Raw genomic sequence first — 9,485 nt, forward strand, 5'->3', positions numbered from 1 at the left:
TAATAGGTGGCAGCTGTGACAATAAATTATATTAAAAAAAGGTATTAAATGTTCTATTCAAAACGCCTCACCTCCTCATTAATTTACTATGTTCTCCCACCAACTATGGTCTTACACATGTGGTGGAAATACTATAAAATGGTACGCTGCTGCATATCTCTTCCCAATTCTGCATTCCATGACATCTTTTTGGTAGCTTGAAATTGGTTATGGTGGGAGTATTTACAACATGGAAATTAGCAAATGCTATGAATCAAGGCTTGATTTTTTGTTTTGTTTACTGTCTAGACTTAAGAAGGTGATGAAGAAAATGTTAACAATATAAATTAAACTTAAACTGTTCTATCTTTGGCTGTTATAATGTGAGTAGTACAAAAGAGATGAAAAAACATTCTTCCAGTATCTAATATCTGCCTCACAACAGAAGTTTCTCATGTCATTGACAACTGAATAAAGTACCGATATACGTCTTTGTTGTGTCATTCATACTGGAAATGTACTCATTCATCAATGATGTGAGCAACTTCTTTGCTGAATCAGATTGTAATCAGACATTTATTTGCAGTCTAGCTTTGTCAAACTATGCTTGTATTACTACTATAGGTTGGTTACAGATACAGGAGTTCAGCAAAAATCAACAAAAGCATTCTGTGATAATCAGCTGACTCTATGAGATTTACAATAAAATGTGTTATATTATTATTTGTAAGTTGTGGGCTATGTATCTTTCATGTCAATATGTTATAACTTTTATGTTAAACACTTAAAGCATACCCTTGGACAGAACCACGGACAACCTACATAGCTCCTCCAGCAACAAATTCTCATAGCTGTACAGACAAAGTCTTCGGGGATCCCCAGGAATCCCTAGGGGAGTGACATTTCAGCCCTGGCCCCTTCTCAAAAACACGTGTCCCAACTCCCAACTTCTTAAGGTCACTTGATCTCTAGGCCCATCTCTCAAAGAGCTAACCACAGATCTCTTAATAGAATTAGAAAGTCTCCCCTGGACCATGAGCTGGAAACAAAATAAACTGGGTTGGAACCTTGGAAAAACTCAATCACAGCCTCTTAGTTACATGTGAATACTTCATTGTCACACTTACCAGGTGACATAGTTACTGATTTACATGTCAATCTCCCTTGCTAGACCATGACCTCCATGAAAACAGGGGTGTCTCTCATTCATCCCATGCTCAGCTAGAGTTCAGTCAATGTTCTTGAGCTCATGCATGAAGGCCTAAAGAGAGGGAGGAAGGGTCTCCTTTACAAATCTGGTGTTGGCAGAATTAACATCTGTCTCGCTGTGTTATTTAGGTATTTCCTGCACGGTTCAAGAGCAATGTTTTGATGGTGACGCTACATCCAAATAGATGCAATAAGTCATCCAAATTCAATTCAGAAGTCATCCAAATTTTTCAAAATATACTGCACATATACTCATTGTTCCTACTATGTAGGATACATGACCATCACAATTAATGAACAATATCCTTGGAGTTCATACAAACAAATAAGCCGCCTTTGCAAATATAACCCCCAAATTTCCAAACATAGGGACTAAAGACACTTTACAATGTAGACTTGCCTCTTCAAGTTTTGTATTTGTAGAGTAGGGGCAAGAACAACCCATGGTTGTGTGACTCTGTGTGATGGGAGCAGGTCCCACATGTACAATTTTATCCAGGGGGTATCACATCTACCTGTTTCAGAGTATGTAGGAACCCGTGCCCAGGGTACTTTGGGGACAGGAGACTGAGATGCAGAGAGGTGACTGCTATTCTCCAGAACACAATCGATCCTGACAGCAATAGCTGGCAATACCCACACAGGGACTGCTGCAAAACCAGCCATGGCTTAGACAGTTTCCTAAGTTGCGCATAGAATTAAAAAAAACAAAGAAGGATACCAAGCCATACACTTAAGGTAATTAAGTCATTACTTAATTCAATCAATGAAATAACAGACATCAAAACAGGACCGGAATTCTCCTTTGAGATCCAGATGGATATTGGTACTGGCCCACCAATATTCCATGCTTTCCACGGCTTTTCATTTTTCCTTTCAATGACTGGAAACCGAATACAGAATTTTATGCTCCTTAATTCTCTCTCACTAGAAGTTGGGAATTTTCTGACATAAGAAGCTAATTAAAAACACATTACTACTGCAAGGGTTGCCTTGCAGCTCACCTGGCATCTAGGGGTTAATCTCACACATTTAATACCCCACCTTAAACAGGAATTATAGGAGCCAGGAAGCAGCTTTCATGACAACCTTCCTAAGATGGTGCTACTTCTTCAGAGCACGACAGTCTAAAAAAAAGGGCATGCAAATGGAGATAAATGGTACGCAGGCCACCGAGGTAATTAAAAATGTATTTTCCATTTCCTAGTAATTGAATTGTGTACAAGCTGCAAGTTAATGAGGTCATCTACCCTCGAGCACTGACAGGAAAGCAGGAATAATTATCTTTCAATTTTTTCTTATGTAGCAATTAATTTTCACCATTCGCCTACACCCCACTTCCACTCCCCTCAATCCAGTCAGTCAAAGTCACGGCTAAACCGAATTGACAAGCAATTGATACGGTGGCAGCACCGAGCTGCCGAGGCGGGCAAGGTAATCAAGGGGCTGCAGCTGTTGAGGGCTAAGCGCTTCCAGGTGAATGTCGCCTGAGATTTCGCATTCTGCCACTCGGAGGACACGGGACACACAGTGGTGGCTGACAGAACATCTGGTGCCAGGTGGGCTGGGAAGAGGCACTGCTGACTTGGGAAGGCAACAGAAGGATGGACAAGGATTGATGGATGGACAAGACTTCGAAACAAAATGTCACTTGCAAAAACCGTTATCCAAAACCGGCAGAGAAATGCTCAGCCACTCGTCACACTTGCCTTGCACTTACAGCATCATCAAACTTCTTGGAGCTTTCTGGCTGGTTGACTTTGGAGTGGGGTCCTAAGGGCCAAGGCTTCTAGAACTTATGGGCACAAAAAGTTTCTTATTTAGCTCAACAAAAGTTCACTTCTCTATTCAGTCATCCTCCTTCTAAGCCCACTGTCCTAAGGCCAGAGCATGGCGAGGTTGAGAGGGAGGGCATATATTCCAGTTCCGCTGCTATCTGGCTCACTCAGCCCCAAATGCCTCATGTTATGATAGGTATTGTCTGGAGTCTGTCCATCTGTGACTCTAGTTTGCCCAACGTTTAGATCAAGTCCTGGCCACCCCACTCGACCCCCACTTCTCTAATTGGTGAAATTAGAGCAAAATCTAAATACCTAAGAGAAAGAGAGAGAAAGAAATCAGGTCTTAAGAACAAGTTCCTACTATATAACACAGGGAACTATATTCAATATCCTGTGATAAACCATAATGGAAAAGAATATGAAAAAAGAATGTATATATATTTATAACTGAATCACTTTGCTGTACAGCAGAAATTAACACAACATTGTAAATCAACTATACTTCAATAAAAAAAAAAAAAATCAGGTCTTCATTCACTTACCCTATTCAGACTTATTAAGCACCTAGATAGCTCTTAATACTAAGTAGAGTGGTTACTCTGTTGCCCTGATATAATTATTAATAGCATCTACTTTCACTTTGAAAGTATCCCATAACGGATGGTAACTTAACTTAACGGATGGCCACCTGATCATAGGGTGCCATGGAGTGAAAGGTAGATATAGTGAGATTAGCAAGCTTCTTCAAAATTATAAGCCCCCCTCGCCACTCCTTGAGAGCTGGTTGCCATGACTTAACTCTTCTTTCCTTCCCCGTGTCCCCACGGTACCCAGCACCATCAGGGAACACAGCAGCCTCTCACTAAATGCACATCAATCACTTGGGGAATCCCACGTGAGATGCAAGTCAGTACAGGGAACCTACACCAGGCAATATCATTTTCTATCAGCCTCCTGTGCTGAAAAAAGCAGATCTGAGATAAGGCTAGTTTCTCCATTCCCAAATCAAGGTAGGCTTTTTGAAGAATGACAAACCAGGAAGAATACATGGTTGGAAATTTTTAGGTTTTCCCAGATATTTGCAAAAAGGGAATTTCCTTTTGAAAATATGGACTGATAGTTTTGAATTAGAAAGATTAGCCCAGAGCAAAATGAAATTTCTCAAAAGCTACTCATTAGGACAACAGATATAAACTGAATGTCTTCGAGTTGAGCAGAAGGGCAAGGTGTGTCGCCTTTTTTCTTTGTTCTTGAGGCTTTTGTTGCATCTTCATTCTCATAATGTCTATGCCATTTCCCCCAGGGGACCACAGAAGGAAGAGCACCTTGGATCCGGCCTTACTCTGATCAACGCACGTGTGACCCAGGTGGGCTCAGAGATGCATGGTGGGACAAAAGAAGAAAGCGTCTCCCTCAAAAGCTACGAGGCATGGCAATCCTACTCCTACCCATACCCTGAAACAACCGCAGAAGGAGAGTGCAAGGGGAAGCTCTCCCAGGCCACTTTGCAAAGGTGAATGGCTTGTTACAGTTCTGCTGCTCCTGCAGTTAAAGGCACATCTGCAAACCCAGAACACAGGGAAGTCACCATGGAAAGATGCACTCTATCCCACAGTTGCTGCGACTTCTCATATAGGTTTAACTCTCACTGTCCCTGCCTTCCCCCAAATAAATCTCTCTCTTAAGAGGATAAAGAAGCTAGCATTGGTTTAGCTCCTACCATGTGCGAGGCAGGTTACATGTGTTTATTCACTTGATTTTCATAGCTATCCTATGCCCTATTAAGGCATCGATTTACAGATGAGGAAACTAAGGCTTGGAGAAGTTAAGGGATTTGCCCAAGACACACAAGAAAAATTTAAGGCCAAGATTTAAGCAAAAGGTTTAAGACCCCAACCCCTTCTCCTTTTCATCACTCAGCTGGACCAGGTGGGTAAGGTTTTCATCAGGTGGCTCTTCTTTAGTGCTACACTCGTTTTCTGGACATGTGAGGTGACATCCCCACTGATGCCTGAGTGTCCATTCTTGGTGATGTCTGTGTTGAGCATTGCCCTCTTCCTCTTCTACAGTTGATCTCCACATGGGAGGGGACACATCTGTCTCTAATGCCTTGGTATGACAGAGTTTACTGGGTCACTTTTCTCCTGAATTATGCAGCTGTCAGGATAAAAGTTCTATGAGAAGAGAAGAAACCCAGAACCACGGAGAAGGACATACACGACCAGGCTGAGGTTGAACAGTAATTGGTCAGAGCTTTCCAGAGAAACAGAACCAACAGGATACAGATATAGATGTAGATAGACAGAGAGATAGGAATTTAAGATATTGGCTCAATCAACAATCAATTGTAGAGGCTTGGTGAGTCCAAAATCTGGTTGGAAACCCAGGAAAGAGCTGCAGTTCAAATCCAAAGGAAGTCAGGCTGTAGATGCAGGAAGAGCTGATGTCATAGTTCAAGTGTAAGGCCATCTGCAGCAGAATCCTCTCTTGCTCAGGGGAGGTCAGTCTTTTGATCTATTCAGACTTTCAGCTGATTGGATGATACCCACCCACATTATGGAGGACAATCTGCTTTACTCAACATCCACCAATTTAAATATAAATCTCATCCAAAACACCCTCACAGAAACATTCAGAATAATGTTTGACCTGTGGCCCAGCCATGATGACACAGAAAATTAACAATCATTAGCAAGCAAGGAGGACTGACAAAGCTGGTGTCTTCTCAGAGCATCTCCTGAGTCACGACCTGGAGGAAGTAAGACTGCTGTGCAGCTTTGATCCTTCACATCACGTTTTTGGTTTCCCCAGAATCCCCGCCCCTATGAAATTGAGGAAATAAAGCATTAAGGATGTTTATTGGGAAAGATACATAACTGATTAAGGGTGATGGAAAAAGGTACTAAAGATGGGAGATAGTGGACCATGTGTCTACACTGGCAAGAATGATCCTCTGGAGCGGGAGAGAGGGGTAATTCAGGAGGGACAGGCAATGGCCAAAGGAACCAAGACCTGTAGACTAGGAGCCACTGGTAGCATCACAGAACCTCAGAGCCTGAAGAGACTTCTGAGTTCCCCACATGTCTACCCGTCAGAACATCAAGGTGAAACGACAGGCAAGGCTACTGAGCTAGTTAGTGGCCAAGACTGGGACCCAGATCTTATCAGTGACTTACTGTTTGTTGAGCACTTACTATGTGCCAGGGATTTATTTCACAGAGCAAGAAACTGGGGCTCAGAGAGATGAGTTGTCCAAAATTACACAACTACTAAGGGTTAGAGCTCTTCAAGCCTGATAGTGTGTGATTCAGAAACTCAAACACTTATTCTCCACACTAAAACAGCCTCCCAGGCCAGGGTCCCCACGCCTTGCAGGGCTGAGTCACTGAGTCTCTGGAATGGCTCACCTGAAGCTACTCACATCCTTCTCAGGGCGAAGAGGAATGTCCTGACCTCTTGGAGGGCGGTTCAGACAACAGGTAGTGCTGTATCCGTGACACACAGACACAGAGCCTCTCAAGGTGGCAGACAAGATGAAGATCAGATCCTTGGGAGAGTCTATAAGAACACCACACGCGGGCACACGCACGCACACGCGGAAGCGCTCACCAGCAGACAGCAGGGTTTCCCGTGGCTCTGTGAGGAGGAGGGGCCGCCAGCAGGATGCTCCACCATCACCTGCTAATGACAAGCTGTCCCACCCCCAGCAGAGCCCTGGAGCCAGTCTGCGCGCAGACACAAACAAGCCCGACTTCATTTTAGCAGCCAAGTTGCCATCCAAAGAAAAGATTTCCTGGGACAACAGATTTCTCTGAGGAGAACGCAAAAGGTGGACAGGTGGTTTCCCATCGAAAAGCATCACCCATGACTTCCTCTCCAGACTCCAGGCTGCCTGGTCGGGCCCAGAGAGCAAGGGAAATGCTGGCTCAAGATACAGAGATCTTTTGAAATGGAAATGCACCTTTGGAGTTATTTTGGCATTTTGTTTTAATAGATAATGGAAATTTCTTAGAAAAAAGTAAATGATCATGACAGCTACTACTTATTAAGCTTAATAATGGTAGCTGTAATTTATTGAGCACTTAGCATACGCCGGGAACTGTGCTTTACGTGCTTTCTCTAATTTGCTCTTCACAACAAGTGTATGAAGAGTATTCTAGTCATATCACCATCTTATAGAGGAGGAAACGGCGTCTCCAAGAGGTTAATTCACTGCTCAAAGGACACCCAGCTAGCAAGTGCAATTGCTGGGGTTTAAATCCAAATCTACCTGATTCCAGAGCCTGTGCCCAATCAATGTATACGGGTGTGGGAGTGCATGAGTGTATGTGTATCTGAGTGTGGTGTGTGTGTGTGTGTGTATGTGTGCGTGTGCGTGTGTGAGATGATCTAACATAAAATGCAAAGCACCCTGGGCAACTGAACATCCAAGAAGCAAGAAGGACTTCAGGACAGAGTGAAGTCAAACCTTGTCCTCTCTCCACCAGCAGGTCCACACATTTGGGGGTGTGCAGGTGGAGCCCACAGCTCCTCTGTACTCACAGGGCAGAGGTGGACAGACCCCCTGCCCTTTTCCACTTTGCCAGACTTCCTCAGCTTTCTAGGCATTAGTAAGATATGGGTTCCCTGGTGCCCTCCCCAATATCCACCCACTGCCTTCCCTTCCAGTATCTTTAATCACACTTAGAATAAAATCCAAAGTCTTTCCCTTGGCCAACAAAGCCCTGCACGATCTGGCTGGCTCTCCCCTCAACACTGCTGAGCTCCCCGGCAGACCCCCAGCCTGGACTGCTGGTAAGAGAAAAATAAACCTCTCTCTTGTTTCAGCCCAGCATTTGGCGGGTGGGGGTGGGGGGCGGGTGGGGGGAGAGGCAGGGGAGGGTGTCTCCTGTTACAGCAGCCTAGCCAATATTAACTCATACTCCTGGTCTCTGACCTTGACATTTAAACTTCCCTCACTCTCCTCAAATCTCTGACCTGCCCTGTCCACTCAACCCCACACTCTCAGCAGATGACTTGATCTTCTATTTCAGAAAGAAAGGAGGCCAGCACACGAGCGAGCACTCTCTCAGCTTTCACTACCCAACCACTTTAGGTGACATCTGCACCCAACCTGTGACTCCATGGGAATGTCCCTCCTCCCGTCCCAGCCAGGATTTTTATCATGACTTTGAGTCCCATCCCTCCTGTTCCTCAGGGAACTCTCATTTTGTCTTCCCTTCTCTTTTTTATAATTCAACCTTCCCCTCTCAACTGTGTCCACAGCAGTAAACATGTTCATGATTTTCTCATCTTAATAATACAAAAAAAAAAACACTAAGCCTCCTCTTGACCACACACCACCCCTAACTCTCAAACGCTTAACCACTTTACAGTAACATTTTTTTTTTTTTTTTGCGGTACGCGGGCCTCTCACCGTCGCGGCCCCTCCCGCTGCGGAGCACAGGCTCCGGACCAGCGGCCATGGCTCACAGGTCCAGCCGCTCCGTGGCATGTGGGATCTTCCCGGACCGGGGCACGAACCCGTGTCACCTGCATAGGCAGGCAGACTCTCAACCACTGCGCCACCAGGGAAGCCCTAAGGCCTTTTTACAAAATGCCACAGTTCCACCCCAGCCTCCCGCTCCAGAACTTGCACTTGTAAATCATCACCCGACACAGGAACAAGAATAAGGATCTTCCCATTGCCCAGCGTTTCTCATCCTTACAGGACTCCTTCCTCACAATTACAAAACTTCCAAAGCATGTTAGAAATGCAGCAAACCTTCACCACTTTTAATCCATTGGGCTTCCTTTGCCAGTAACAGCAGGACTAAGAAAAAGAGCTACAGAAGCAGGAGATAACCGGTATATTTCTTTTAGTAATTTTCCTTTGCCGTAGGAGCCATTCTTCCCAAGGTGGCTCCTTAACTATTTTATTCTTGTATCTCTTATCCTTCTAAGCAATTAAGGAGCATGGTCACAGGCACAGGGGGAGGAAGTGTGACCAAGGGTCCATACCACCTGACTGGCCAGCAGGCTGTGAACCCTCTCATCAGCCTAAATGCCCAGCTGAGGGCTTGGCACGTGTATCACACTGATATCAACCATGCTTTTACATTAAGCCATCGAGTGGACATTTCTTTTGAAATAAACCCTACGGGCTAATGGTGGAATGAAATTCAATTCCTAATGGAAAGTGAGGGAGAAGCAAGTATGTTTTCTGACTGTGAATTATTTTAAAACGACACACACTCCAAGACAAATACCTTCCCCAGATCCGTTACTGAAAAAGTTCAAGAAAAATTTTTTACTTCCAAAGCTCATGGGCAACTAGAATGAACCATTCCCACCCTACCGAGTTCATGCGTAGAGTTCCTCCCTGCTGTGGTTGCAGACTGGTGAGGTTGGTAGTCACCTGTTTACTTTCTTATAACTCTGCTTTGTAATCTTTTATCACACAGTCATAAAGTTTAACAAGTGTGTGTTTAATTCCAAAGTTCTGGGGGGATTTTGGAAGGTCTGGAGGGAGAGAGG

The sequence above is a fragment of the Delphinus delphis genome, chromosome 8 (genome assembly GCF_949987515.2).
Source record: "Delphinus delphis chromosome 8, mDelDel1.2, whole genome shotgun sequence".
In the NCBI taxonomy this organism is placed as follows: domain Eukaryota; kingdom Metazoa; phylum Chordata; class Mammalia; order Artiodactyla; family Delphinidae; genus Delphinus; species Delphinus delphis.